The following is a 14637-nucleotide window of genomic DNA, read 5'->3' as shown; positions in this document are numbered from 1 at the left end:
GTTCCTATCCGTTGGTGGTCGCGCGTGCTGTGATGTCATGTATCCATGCAGCTGGTTCCATGGTTGGTGACGCAGGCGCTGTTGATGCACGCCCGGGGGGGGGGGGGGGATGAGCTGGCGGGAGCGCGGATTCCGGAAGCGCTGTCGCGCGTACGCGCACCGCAGTGTCGCTGAAGGGACGAGCGGCCGGGAGGCCGGGTTCGGTGTCACGTCCGATCGTGGAGAGTTTCGATCCCACCGCGCTGGGGGATTGCGGGAACCCGACCGACAACGGTGGGACGGTAAACGGTATGTTGTAAAGCCCGTGTGTGTTTTGACTTAACGGATTTAAGTAGGTGAGTGTGGGGAGTCCGGTTGCTGCTGATTGGTGCCCGTGTGACCAGGAATAACCGCCCCCTCCGGATTCATCCCCCTACAAAGTTTCCCCGAAATACATTCACTCCAGGTGTAACCCTTGATTCCCCCCCCCCCCCCCCCAACCCTAGATCCGCACCTTAACTTGATCCTCACCTTACTACAACAACAACTGTCATTTATATAGCGTCTTTAACGTAGTAAAACGTCCCAAGGCGCTTCACAGGAATGTTATCAAACAAAATTTGACACCGAGCCACATGGGGAGATATTTGGACAGGTGACCAAAAGCTTGGTCAAATATGTTATAAGGAGTGTCTTAAAGGAGGAGAGATAGGTTTAGGGAGAGCATTCCACAGCTTAGGGCCTAGGCAAGTGAAGGCATAGCTGCTAATGATGGAGCGATTAAAATCAGGGATTTCTTTTATTCATTCATGGGGTGTGGGCATTGCTGGCAAGGCCAGCATTTATTGCCCATCCCTAATTGCCCTTGAGAAGGTGGTGGTGAGCTGCCTTCTTGAACCGCTGCAGTCCATGTGGTGAAGGTTCTCCCATGGTGCTGTTAGGTAGGGAGTCCCAGGATTTTGACCCAGTGACGATGAAGGAACAGCGATATATTTCCAAGTTGGGATGGTGTGTGACTTGGAGGGGAACGGCAGGTTCCCTTGTTGTTGTTCCCTTGTGCTTGCTGTCCTTGTCCTTCTAGGTGGGAGAGATCGCAGGTTTGGGAGATGCTGTCGAAGAAGCCTTGGCGAGTTGCTGCAGTGCATCCTGTAGATGGTACACACTGCAGCTGCAGCGCGCTGGTGGTGAAGGGAGTGAATGTCTAGGGTGGTGGATGGGGTACCAATCAAGCAGGCTGCTTTGTCCTGGATGGTGTCGAGCTTTGAGTGTTATTGGAGCTGCACTGATCCAGGCAAGTGGAGAGTATTCCATCACACTCCTGACTTGTGCCTTGTAGATGGTGGAAAGGCTTTGGGGAGTCAGGAGGTGAGTCACTCGCTCAGCCTCTGACCTGCTCTTGTAGCCACAGTATTTATGTGGCTGGTCCAGTTAAGTTTCTGGTCAATGGTGACCCCCAGGATGTTGATGGTGGGGGAAACAATGATGGTAATGCCATTGAATGTCAAGGGGAGGTGGTTAGACACACTCTTGTTGGAGATGGTTATTGCCTGGCACTTGTCTGGTGCAAATGTTACTTGCCACTTATCAGCCCAAGCCTGGATGTTGTCCAGATCTTGCTGCGTGTGGGCACGGACTGCTTCATTATCTGAGGGGTTGCGAATGGAACAGAACACTGCAATTGTCAGCGAACACCCCCATTTCTTACCTTATGATGGAGGGAAGGTCATTAATGAAGCAGCTGAAGATGGATGGGCCAAGGACACTGCCCTGAGGAACTCTATGCTTCCTGCAGCAACGTCCTGGGGCTGAGGTGATTGGCCTCCAACAACCACTACCATCTTCCTTTGTGCTAGATATGACTCCAGCCGCTGGAGAGCTTTCCCCCTGATTCCCATTGATTTCACTTTTGCTAGAGCTCCTTGGTGCCACACTCGGTCAAATGCTGCCTTGATGTCAAGGGCAGTCACTCTCCCCTCACCTCCTGGAATTCAGCTCATTTGTCCATGTTTGGAGCAAGGCTGTAATGAGGTCTGGAACAGAGTGGTCCTGGCGAAACTCAAACTGAGCATCGGTGAGCAGGTTATTTGTGAGTAAGTGCCGCTTGATAGCACTGTTGACAACGTCTTCCATCACTTTGCTGATGATTGAGAGTAGACTGATGGGGCGGTAATTGGCCGGATTGGATTTGTCCAGCTTTTTGTGGACAGGACATACCTGGGCAATTTTCCACATTGTCGGGTAGATGCCATTGTTGTAGCTGTACTGAACAGTTTGGCTAGAGGCTTGTGACTAATTCTGGAGCACAAGCCTTCAGCACTACAGCCAGAATGCGCAAGAGGAAAGAATTGGAGGAGCACAGAGATCTCGGAGGGTTGTAGGGCTGGAGGAGGTTAGAGATAGGGAGGCCATGTCGGGATTTGAAAACAAGGATGAGAATTTTAAAATTGACCACACTGGGAGCCAATGTAGGTCAGCGAGCACAGGGGTGATGGGTGAACGGGACTTGGTGCAAGTTAAGTTATGGGCAGCAGAGTTTTGGATGAGCTCAAGTTTATGGAGGGTGGAAGATGGGAGGCCAGCCTGGAGAGCATTGGAATAGTCAAGTCTAGAGGTAACAAAGGCATGGATAAGGGTTTCAGCAGCAGATGAGCTGAGGTAGGGGCAGAGACGGGCAATATTATGGAGGTGGAAGTAGGCGGTCTTAGTGATGTAGCAGCTACGTGGCCAGAAGCTCATCCCCAGGTCAAATAGGATGCCAATGTTGCGAATGGTCTGGTTCAGCCTCAGACAGTGGCCAGGGAAAGGGATGGTGTCGGTGGCGGGGACTGAAGACAAAGGCCTCTATCTTCCAATCATTTAGTTGGAGGAAATTTTTGCTCATCTGGAGCTGGATGTCTGACCTGCAGTGTGACAAATCAGTGACTGGTGGGGTCGAGAGAGATGGTGGTGAGGTGGAGCTGAGTATCATCAGCGTACATGTGGAACCTGATGATGTGTTTTTGTATGATGTCACCTTAATGATAGCTCCTCTCCTCAACCCTAGATCGCCACCTTAATGCTAACTCCTCGTCTCAACTTTAGATCCACACTTTAATGCTAAATCTTCAACTTAACCCTATATCCTCATTGTAACCCTATTGACATTAATATAAGCGGCAATACAACATCCCAAGTCTTGCCAACCTCTCATACTGCCTTGATAACTCGCTGCTTAAGGATACTATTCAGGTGCTTGACCATCCCATCTGCCTGAAGGTTATATGGAATGTGAAATTTTTGCCTGATTCCTAAGTGCTTTAGTGTCTCTTTAATAACCTGACCAGTCAAAGGAGTCCCTTAATTGGACTCAATTGTCTTTGGCAGTCCCAAGGGAGTGAAACATGCTCAATAAGTACCTTTGTGGTTTGTGTAGCAGTGGCTCGTCTCTCAGGGATTGGCTCGTCTCTCAGGGATAGCCTCAACCCAGTTAGAAAAGCAATTATAACCAAGACTCGAAAAAGGGCCAATGTAATCATAGAATTATAGCAATTTACGGCACAGAAGGAAGCCATTCAGCCCATCATGTCTGTGCCAGCTGAAAAAAGCTATCCAGTCTAATCCCACTTTCCAGCACTTGATCCGTAGCCTTGAAGGTTATGACACTTCAAGTGCATATCCAAGTACTTTTTAAATGCGTTGAGTTTCTGCCTCTACCCCCCCTTTCAGGCAGTGAGTTCCAGACCCCCACCACCCTCTGGGTGAAAACATTTCTCCTCAGCTCCCCTCTAATCCTTCTACCAATTACTTTAAATCTATGCCCCCTGATTATTAACCCCTCTGCTAAGGGAAATAGGTCCTTCCTATCCACTCTATCTAGGCCCCTCATAATTTTATACACCTCAATTAAATCTCCCCTCAGCCTCCTGTTCCAAAGAAAACAACCCCAGCCTATCCAATCTTTCCTCATAGCTAAAATTCTCCAGTCCTGGCAACATCGTCGTAAATCTTCTCTGTATCCTCTTTAGTGCAATCACATCTTTCCTGTAATGTGGTGACCAGAACTGTATGCAGTACTCAAGCTGTGGCCTAACTAGTGTTTTATACAGTTCTAGCATAACCTTCCCGCTCTTATATTCTATGCCTTGGCTAATAAAGGAAAGTATACTGTATGCCTTTTTAACCATTTTATCTACCTGTCCAGTTACCTTCAGGGATCTGTGGACATGCACTCCAAGGTCCCTCTGTTCCTCTACACCTCTCAGTATCCTCCCATTTATTGTATAGTCCCTTTCCTTGTTTGCCCTCCCCAAATGCATTACCTCACACTTCTCCAGATTGAATTCTATTTGCCACTTTTCTGCCCACCTGACCAGTCCATTGATATCTTCCTGCAGTCCACAGCTTTCCTCCTCACTATCAAGCACACAGCCAATTTTTGTATCATCTGCAAACTTCTTAATCACGTCCTCTACATTTAAGTCTAAATCATTAATATATACCACAAAAAGTAAGGGACCTAGTACTGAGCCTTGCAGAACCCCTCTGGAAACAGCCTTCCAGTCACAAAAACACCCGTCGACCATTACCCTTTGCTTCCTGCCACTGAGCCAATTTTGGATCCAACTTGCCACTTTTCCTTGGATCCCATGGGCTTTTACTTTTTTGACCAGTCTGTCATGTGGGACCTTGTCAAAAGCCTTGCTAAAATCCATGTAGACTACATCAAATGCGCTACCCTCATCGACTCTCCTTGTTACCTCCTCAAAAAATTCAGTCAAGTTAGTCAGACACCATCTTTCCTTAACAAATCCATGGTGACTGTTCTTGATTAACCTGTGCCTTTCTAAATGACAATTTTTATACCGTCCCTCAGAATTGTTTCCAATAATTTGCCCACCACTGAGGTAAGGCTGAATGGCCTGTAATTACTCAGTATATCCTTTTCTCCCTTTTTAAACAATGGTACAACTTTAGCAGTCCTCCAATCCTCCGGCACCACACCTGTAGCCAGAGAAAATTGGAAAATGATGGTCAGAGCCTACGCTACTTCCTCCCTTGCTTCTCTTAACAGCCTTGGATACATTTCATCCGGACCTGGTGATTTTATTTACTTTCAAAGATGCTAATCCCCTTAATATTTCCTCCTTCGCAATGTTTACCCCGTCCAATATTTCACACTCCTCCTCCTAAACTACAATCTCTGCATCATCCCACTCTTGTTAAGACAGATGCAAAGTATTAATTATGAACCATGCCCACATCTTCTGCCTCCACACATAGGTTACCTTTTTGGTCTCTAACAGGCCCTTTTTTCTTAGTTATCCTCTTGCTCTATGTATTTATAAAACATCTTTGGGTATTCCTTGATTTTACTTACCAGTACTTTTTCATGCCCCCTCTTTGCTTTCCGAATCTTCTTAATTTCACCCCTGCACTTTCTATATTCCTCTAGGCTTTCTGCAGTATTAAGCTCTCGGTGTCTGACATAAGCTTCTCTTTTTTGCCTTATCTTACCCTGTATGCTGCTTGACATCGAGGGAGCTCTAGATTTGGCATTCCCACCTTTTCTTTGTGGGAACATATTTGCTCTGAACCCTCACTATCTCCCCCTTGAATGCTTCCCACTGTTCTGACACTGATTTACCTTCAAGTAGCTGTTTCCTCAGCTGAAGTGCTGTTCTTTGAGTTTCTGTTGAGCTTTATTGGAACAGAGTAGCAGGCTGGGGACAGAGGTCAGAGTGGGAGTGGAGTGGAGTGGAGCGGAGAATTAAAATGGCAAGCGACTGGAAGCTTGGGGTCACGCCTGCGGACTGAACGGATTTGTTGAACAAAGGGATCACCCAATCTGTGTTTGGTCTCCCCAAAGTAGAGGAGAACGCATTGTGAGCAGCGAATACAGTATTGAAAGAAGTACAAGTAAATCGCTGTTTCACCTGGAAAGGGCGTTTGGGGCCCTCGACGGTGGGAAGGGCAGGTTTTTTTTTATTCGTTCATGGGATGTGGGCGTCGCTGGCAAGGCCAGCATTTATTGCCCATCCCTAATTGCCCTTGAGAAGGTGGTGATGAGCCGCCTTCTTGAACCGCTGCAGTCCTTGTAGTGAAGGTTCTCCCACAGTGCTGTTTGGTAGGGAGTTCTAGGATTTTGACCGAGCGACATTGAAGGAACGGCGATATATTTCAAAGTCGTGATGGTGTGTGACTTGGAGGGGAACGTGCAGGTGGTGTTGTTCCCATGTGCCTGCTACCCTTGTCCTTCTAGGTGATAGAGGTCGTGGGTTTGGGAGGTGCTGTCGAAGAAGCCTTAGTGAGTTGCTGCAGTGCATCCTGTGGATGGTACACACTGCAGCCACGGTGCTCCGGTGGTGGAGGGAGTGAATGTTTAGGGTGGTGGATGGGGTGCCAATCAAGCTGGCTTCTTTGTCCTGGATGGTGTCGAGCTTCTTGAGTGTTGTTGGAGCTGCACTCATCCAGGCAAGTGGAGAGTATTCCATCATTCCATCACACTCCTGACTTGTGCCTTGTAGTTGGTGGAAAGGCTTTGGGGAGTCAGGAGGTGAGTCACTCGCTGCAGAATACCCAGCCTCTGACCTGCTCTTGTAGCAACAGCATTTATGTGGCTGGTCCAGTTAAGCTTCTGGTCAATGGTGACCCCCAGGATGTTGATGGTGGGGGATTCGGTGATGGTAATGCTGTTGAATGTCAAGGGGAGGTGGGTAGATTCTCTCTTGTTGGAGATGGTCATTGCCTGGCACGGTAGGCAGGTGTAGTATCTCCTGCGCCTGCATGGAAAGGTGCCTTGCGAAGGGGAGGGGGTGATGGAAGAGTGGACCAGGGTGTCGCAGAGGGATTGGTCCCTTCAGAATGCTGAAAGGGGATGGGAGGGGAAGATGTGTTTGGTGGTGGCATCGTGCTGGAGGTGACGGAAATAGCCGAGAATGATCCGTTGAATGTGGAGGTTCGTGGGGTGGGACGTGAGGACAAGGGGGACTCTATCATGGTTCTGGGAAGTAGAGGGAAGGGGTGAGGTCAGGCGTGCAGGAAATGGGACGGACACGATCGAGGGCCCTCAACCACAGTGAAGGGGAAATCCTCGGTTGAGGAAAAAGGACGCACTGTTGTGGACGGTGGCATCGTCGGAACAGATGCGATGGAGAAAGTGGGAGAATGGAATAGAGTCCTTACATGAAGCTGGGTGGGAGGAAGTGTAATCAAGGTAGCTATGGGAGTCGGTGGGCTTAGTTGATATTGGTTGACAGCCTATCCCCAGAAATGGAGATAGAGAAGTCGAGGAAGGGAAGAGTCGGAGATGGACCATGTGCAAGTGAGGTAGGGGTGGAAATTCGAAGCAGAGTTTTGAAATTTTCCCGTTGGGGGTGAAAACAGGAAGCAGCACCGATACAGTCATCAATGTACTGGAAAAAGAGGTGCGGGAGGAGACCTGAAACAAAATGTTCCACATATCCCACTAAAAGCCAGGCAGGCGTGACCCTGAGCTTCTGGGCGTTTGCCATTTTAATTCTCCGCCCCATTCCCACTCTGACCCCTCTGTCCTTGGCCTCCTACACTCTTCCATTGAAGCTCTGAATAGCACCTCATCTTTCGATGAGGCACTTTACAACCTTCCGGACGCAACATTGATTTCAATAACTTCAGATCATAACAACTGCTCCCATTTTTTTTCGGACTGCAGCTGCTGGTAATAGTTCTGCTGTTGCCATTTACAGCTCCTTTAGATCCATCTTTTGTTTCTTGTCCCATTATCACCTCATTTGCCTTGCACTATCATCCCTTTTGTCAAATAATCATTCATGCCCAACCACCCTATCACAGACCTTCCTGTTTGTTCTTCCCTCCCCTACCCTTTTCACTGGCTCTGTACTTGCTTAAAAACTACTAAATCTCTAATTTCTTCTAGTTCTGATGAAAGGTCATCGACCTGAAAAGTTAACTCTGTTTCTCTCGCCACAGATGCTGCCTGACTTGCTGAGTATTTCCAGCATTTTCTGTTTTTATTTCAAATTTCCAGCATCTGCAGTATTTTGCTTCCAATTAAAACAAAGTGCTTTGTGCTTTTAACAGTGGCATAATGTATATTTCAGTTGAAATAAATCCACACCAGCATCTTTAACTTAAAATGTAAAGCACAAGTGTTTTCCTCAAGTCTCCCATATTCTGGGGGCACAGTCTTAAATTGAAATGAACATACTCAACAACTACATTCACACTTTCATGCACCTTTAAAAATATTGATCCCTGTAATTAGTTATGAACTCAAAGTGCCAAATTTTATGTTGTAATCCCAAGTCTTGAGCCCAAGGAATATAGTTTAAATAACTGGTCTGTGCTGGCCACCAACAGAAAACCAGTTTCATAATTTGATAATTTAATGAAAGACTCAATCTGTCAATTACTCAAACAGTTCAAAACCAAAAACAGAAGGACTCAATATCTCAAAAATAATATGCTTATAGAAAACACACTGATTTAAAATTCTTAAAATACTCTCAACATCCAAGACAAGACAACAGAGGGTTAAACTGCTTTTAGCTCTGTGAAGAGAAGAGGCTGGAGCTGACACTAAAAACAAACATCATACCGATACATTTTTGAGACTTTCAAACAAAAGAAATGCTGTAGCTTGTTAAAACATTCGTAGCATTCTTGATGTTAAGCCATCAATAAACTTCCACACATTCACACACCCTTTCACACAATTTTTGCTGTGAGCTTTTAACTTCTTTCCCTTTTTCCTAATCCTTTTGTTACACTTCAAGTATCCAACCCAGGATTTTTTAATGCAACTCTTTCACAGCCTTTGTCTGCTGTGAAAGGACTGATATTAACCTCTCCTCCTCCTCCTGTGATTTATCTTTCAGAATCTTTTCCTCCTTAGTTAACTCTTTTATGTTATCCTGCACCTCACACAAGGTCTGACAGTTTTTAACTAATAAAGCACAAGATCCTAGTTTCTCCTGGATATATTTCTTTGTTTTATCTGCCAGGGTGTTCACTGGTGGTTCTCCCATCTTCTCGCAAATATCAACCTCCTTTGCCATGGCTAAACATACTCCTTGTTTTTGCAGGTAACATTTGCAACAGACAAGTGCCAGGCAATGACCATCTCCAACAATGATGTGGAGATGCGGTGATGGACTGGGGTGTACAAATGTAAGGAATCTTACAACACCAGGTTATAGTCCAACAGTTTTATTTGAAAATCACAAGCTTTCGGAGGCTTTCTCCTTCGTTAGGTGAGTGTCGGATTCCTTGAAAATTACCGCATATATAGTCAGAGAACAATGCCTGGTGATTACAGATAATCTTTCCAACTGCCCATTATCAAGGCAATCAAATGAATTGAATAGTGTTCAGACAGAGAAACATTGGAGGACGGACGGGCGGGCACGCACGCACGCGATCCCGGTGGAGGCTGCCCGCATGGGTGCAGAACGTGGCACCAACATCCGCCCGACGACTGTGCGTTGTCGCCCCACACGTAACCCCACCAGCGGGAACAACAAGCTATCTGTTTTGAATACAACTGGCCATGCTCTCCCTTTCTCCTCCGTTCGGATGTTTCTCTCTCGCGCTCTCTCTCTCTCTCTCCTTGGTTCTGGCCGTTTGTATATTCAGTAGTCTGGTATCTAATGTTTCTCTGTCTGAACACTATTCAATTCATTTGATTGCCTTGATAACGGGCATTTGGAAAGATTATCTGTAATCACCAGGCATTGTTCTCTGACTATATATGCGGTAATTGTCAAGGAATCCAACACTCACCTGACAAAGGAGAAAGCCTCCGAAAGCTTGTGAGTTTCAAATAAAACTGTTGGACTGTAACCTGGTGTTGTAAGATTCCTTACACATCTCCAACAAGAGAGAGTTTAACCACCTTCCCATGACATTCAACGGCATTACCATCGCCGAATTCCCTACCATCAACATCCTGGGGGTCACCATTGACCAGAAACTTAACTGGACCAGCCATATAAATACTGTGGCTATGAGAGCAGGTCAGAGGCTGGATATTCTGCAGCGAGTGACTCACCTCCTGACTCCCCAAAGCCTTTCCACCATCTACAAGGCACAAGTCAGGAGTGTGATGGAATACTCTCCATTTGCCTGGATGAGTGCAGCTCGACATTCGAGAAGCTCAACACCATCCAGGACAAAGCAGCCTGCTTGATTGGCACCCCATCCACCACCCTAAACATTCACTCCCTTCACCACCGACGCACCATGGCTGCAGTGTACACCATCCACAGGATGCACTGCAGCAACTCGCCAAGGCTTCTTCGACAGCACCTCCCAAACCTATGACCTCTACCATCTAGAAGGACAAGGGCAGCAGGCATATGGGAACAATACCACCTACACGTTCCCATCCAAGTCACACACCATCCCGACTTGGAAATATATCGCCGTTCCTTCATCGTCGCTCGGTCAAAATCCTGGAACTCCCTACCTAACAGCACTGTGGGAGAACCTTCACCCCCCCGGAATGCAGCGGTTCAAGAAGGCGGCTCACCACCACCTTCTCAAGGGCAATTAGGAATGGGCAACAAATGCTGGCCTCGTCAGCGATGCCCACATTCCATGAACAAATAAAAAAAAATTTGGGCGAGGATATAATCTCTTGCCACGTTAAACAACTCGCACTAGTACTGTCCCTGGACTCTTACACAGGTCTCTCACAACCAAAAACACGTAATCCCCACTTTTGCTCATCAAAAGGTACAATAACCCACATACTTGTAATTCGTACAAAGCTGCACCTCGCAGCCCCATGTTGGAGGGCCAAATGTAAGTTCTGTTTAATAGTTCGGTCTCTTATACCAAGAGGCTGCCAGTATGTCTTGTCCCAAGCAATGGTTTTATTACAGAAGTTTACAAGATAAATAGTAAAAGATGTTAAAATACAATAGTACAAGTTATAGCACACTAAGTAAGACGTTGCAATACAATCAGGCAAAAGGTTTACACCAACAAGGTTCCCGAAGTGATCAAACTCGAATGACCCTATGAGGACGATATTGAGCAGTCTAGTTGCTCTGAGATTATTTTAAATACGTTTTATGCTCCTACCTATATACCCGCAATCACACACCAAAATCAGCGGTATCCCAAACCTCCTTTGTGTTCACACGTCAAACAGTTTCTCTAAGCCAAATACCATCTGCTGATCCTTATACATTCCACAAGAAGATACTAACGGTCCCCATGCCATCGTGTTTATAAACATCGATAGTACTCGGAGACGCAAGAACATAAGAAATAAGACAAGGAGTAGGCCATATGCTCCCTCAAGCCTGCTCCGTCATTCAATAAGATCATGGCTGATCATCTACCTCAATTCCACTTTCCCGTCCTATCCCCATATCCTTTGATTCCCTTAGTGTCCAAAAATCTATCGATCTCAGTCTTGAATATACTCAATGACTGAGCATCCACAGCTCCCTGGGGTAGAGAATTCCAAAGATTCACATCCCTCTGAGGGAAGAAATTTTTCCTCATTGTGGTCCTAATTGGCTGACCCCTTATCTTGTGTCTATGACCCCTAGTTCTAGACTTTCCAGTCAGGGGAAACAGCCTCTTAGCATCTACCCTATTAAGCCCTCTAAGAATTTTATACATTTCAATGAGATCACCTCTCATTTTTCTAAACTCCAGAGAATATAGGCCCATTCTACTCGATCTCTCTTCACAGGGCAACACCATCATCCCAGGAATCAATCTAATGAACTTTCGTTGCACCCCCTCTAAGGCAGGTACATCCTTCCTTAGGTAAGGAGACCAAAACTGTACATAGTACTCCAGGTGTGGGTCTCACCAGAGCCCTATATAATTGCAGCAAGACCTCCAACCCCATTGCAATAAAGGCTAACATACCATTTGCCTTCCTAATTGCTTGCTGTACCTGCATGTTAACTTTCTGTGATTTGTGTACAAGGACACCCAAATCCCTCTGAATACCAACATTTCTAAGTCTTGCACCTTTTAATAAATATTCTGCTTTTCCATTCTTCCTACTAAAGAGGATATTTTCACATTCCCCCACACTATACTCCATCTGCCACCTTCTTGCCCAATCACTTAAACTGTCTATATCCCTTTGCAGCCTCTTTGCATCTTCCTCATAGTTTACTTTCTCACCTAGCTTTGTATCGTCAGCAAACTTGGATACATTACACTCTGTCCCCTCATCTAAGTCATTGATATATATTGTAAAAATGTAAGGAGTCGCACAACACCAGGTTATAGTCCAACAGCTTTATTTGAAATCACAAGCTTTCGGAGCTTTGCTCCTTCATCAGGTGAAGTGAAGAGTTACATAAAGGCACAGCATATATAGTCAAAGAACAATGCCTGGTGATTACAGATAATCTTTCTAACTGCCCTTTATCACACCTCAGCAGAGAGATAAATCACAGCAATCAAAGGAGTCAATGGTGTTCAAACAGGTTAGTCAGGGAAACATTACATCCAAGAATACTGAGGTGGGGTCACCAGGGGTCAAATGTAGCAGATGCTAGGGTTTGTATTAAAAACAGTTAACTTTTTTTTTGCAGCAAAAAACTAACCTGTTTGAACACCATTGACTCCTTTGATTGCTGTGATTATCTCTCTGCCGAGGTGTGATAAAGGGCAGTTAGAAAGATTATCTGTAATCATCAGGCATTGTTCTCTGACTATATATGCTGTGCCTTTATGTAACCCTTCACTTCACCTGACGAAGGAGCAAAGCTCCGAAAGCTTGTGATTTCAAATAAAGCTGTTGGACTATAACCTGGTGTTGTGCGACTCCTTACATTTGTCCACCCCAGTCCATCACCGGCATCTCCACATCATCATATATATTGTAAACAGCTGATGGCCAAGACACGGGGTCTCTTGACGTTATCAACCAAGGATCCTTTAGTCAATGAGGTTGGAACAATCTTGAATATATGCAAACAATATCCAACGAAGACCGGTGAATAAATACTGTTTCTTACATCCACCTTAATGCTAACTTGTCGCCTCAACCCGAGATCTTCACCTTAATGCTAACTCCTTGCCGCAAGCCTAGATCTTCGCCGCAACGCAAATCCTAAATGTTACCCTTATCCCATACGCCTAAATCGCACCGGAGGAGATTTACATAGAATATACAGCACAGAAACAGGCCATTCTGCCCAACAGGTCCATGCTGGTGTTTGTACGTCACATGAGCCTCGTCCCACCCTTTTTCATCTAACCCCATCAACATATCCTTTTATTCCTTTCTCCCTCGTACTTATCTAGCTTCCCTTTAAATGCATCTATGCTAGTCGCCTCAACTATTCCTTATGGTAGCGAGTTCCACATTCTAACCACACTCTGGGTAAAGAAGTTTCTCCTGAATTCCCTACTGGACTTATTAGTGACTGTCTGTCTTATATTTATGGCCCCTAGTTCTGGTCTCCCCCCTCAAGTGGCAAAATCTTCTCTACGTCTACTCTATCAAAACCTTTCATAATCTTAAAGACCTCTATCAGGTCACCGCTCAGTCTTTTTTCTAGAGAAAAGTGCCCCAGCCTGTTCACTCTTTCTTGATAGGCATAACCTCTCAGTTCTGGTATCATTATAGTAAAACTTTTTTGCAACTGCCTCTATATCCTTTCTTATAATAGAGACCAGAACTGTTCACGGTACTCCCAAGTGTGGTCTAACCAAGGTTCTATACAAATTTAACATAACTTCCCTGCTCTTCAATTATATCCCTCTAGAAATGAACCCCACTGCTTTGTTTGCTTTTTTAATGGCCTTATTAACCTGCATTGCTACTCTTAGTGATTTGTGCATCTGTACCCCCAGATCCCTTTGCTCCTCTACCCCATTTAGATTCTTATTTTCCAAGGATATGTGGCCTTCTTATTTTTCCGACCAAAATGTACCACCTCACATTTACCTATATTGAAATTCATTTGCCAATTACACTTACAATTACATTTTACTCAGAAATACAAGTGCCAGGGAGTGGATTTTATTTTGCATCACTTGAACCACTCTCAAGTCCTGTAAATTTTGTTTGGAAAAAATCTTTGGGTATTCATACTGTGTCACAGCAGCTTACAGCTGCATCTGTCTCTTAAGCAATTGACTGTAAAGCCATTCATAGGAATGCTGGGCCTCAGAAACCCCAAATAATTACTAAAAAGCCAGGAATTCTGTTACATTGCTTGGATACTTTTCACAGTCACTATTTTTTGGGATAGGATAACACTGTCAAATTGTCAAAATTTGCAATCCCAGCTGCAGAGAAACTCTGGAGGGAATAAACTCAATTAAATATATGTAACCTTTCAATGTTTCCTCACTTCATCTTTTTAATGTAAAGGAAACAATTGACAACATACTACAGGGGTTACAAATTTTACCCTGAACTGTTGTCGTACAATTAAAATATTTACTGTGAGGTTGACTATAAATCATGCCGTAGCTTTGCTTATGCAGATATTTTTCATGTTCAATGTTAAGCTGCTTCACGTTCTCCAGATTTTGTCCGTTGCAGCAGAATTCTATATTAATTCACGTTATTGCTCCAATTCCTTCTTGTTTTTAAAGTACCACTGCTTAGTTTAAAACCCCTTCTTTTATAATTGAACATGCATTATGTCATTATGCTAATATTATAAAATGGTGCATTCTCTGACTCAC

The 14637-nt window shown here is 45.1% G+C and overlaps 1 protein-coding gene across 1 annotated transcript in view; it reads left to right on the top strand.

Moving 5' to 3' along the window:
- Positions 1-201: 201 nt before the first annotated feature.
- entpd6 (ectonucleoside triphosphate diphosphohydrolase 6) overlaps positions 202-14637 on the top strand; it is an 81748-nt gene continuing 67312 nt past the window's right edge. Inside the window, exon 1 of the mRNA XM_067989315.1 lies at positions 202-288. The gene's annotated coding sequence lies outside the window, so the exon portion shown is untranslated. The remainder of the gene's footprint in view (positions 289-14637) is intronic.

Source organism: Heptranchias perlo, chromosome 8 (genome assembly GCF_035084215.1).
Source record: "Heptranchias perlo isolate sHepPer1 chromosome 8, sHepPer1.hap1, whole genome shotgun sequence".
NCBI classification, from domain to species: Eukaryota; Metazoa; Chordata; class Chondrichthyes; order Hexanchiformes; family Hexanchidae; genus Heptranchias; species Heptranchias perlo.
This window is presented reverse-complemented; position numbering and strand designations above follow the sequence as displayed.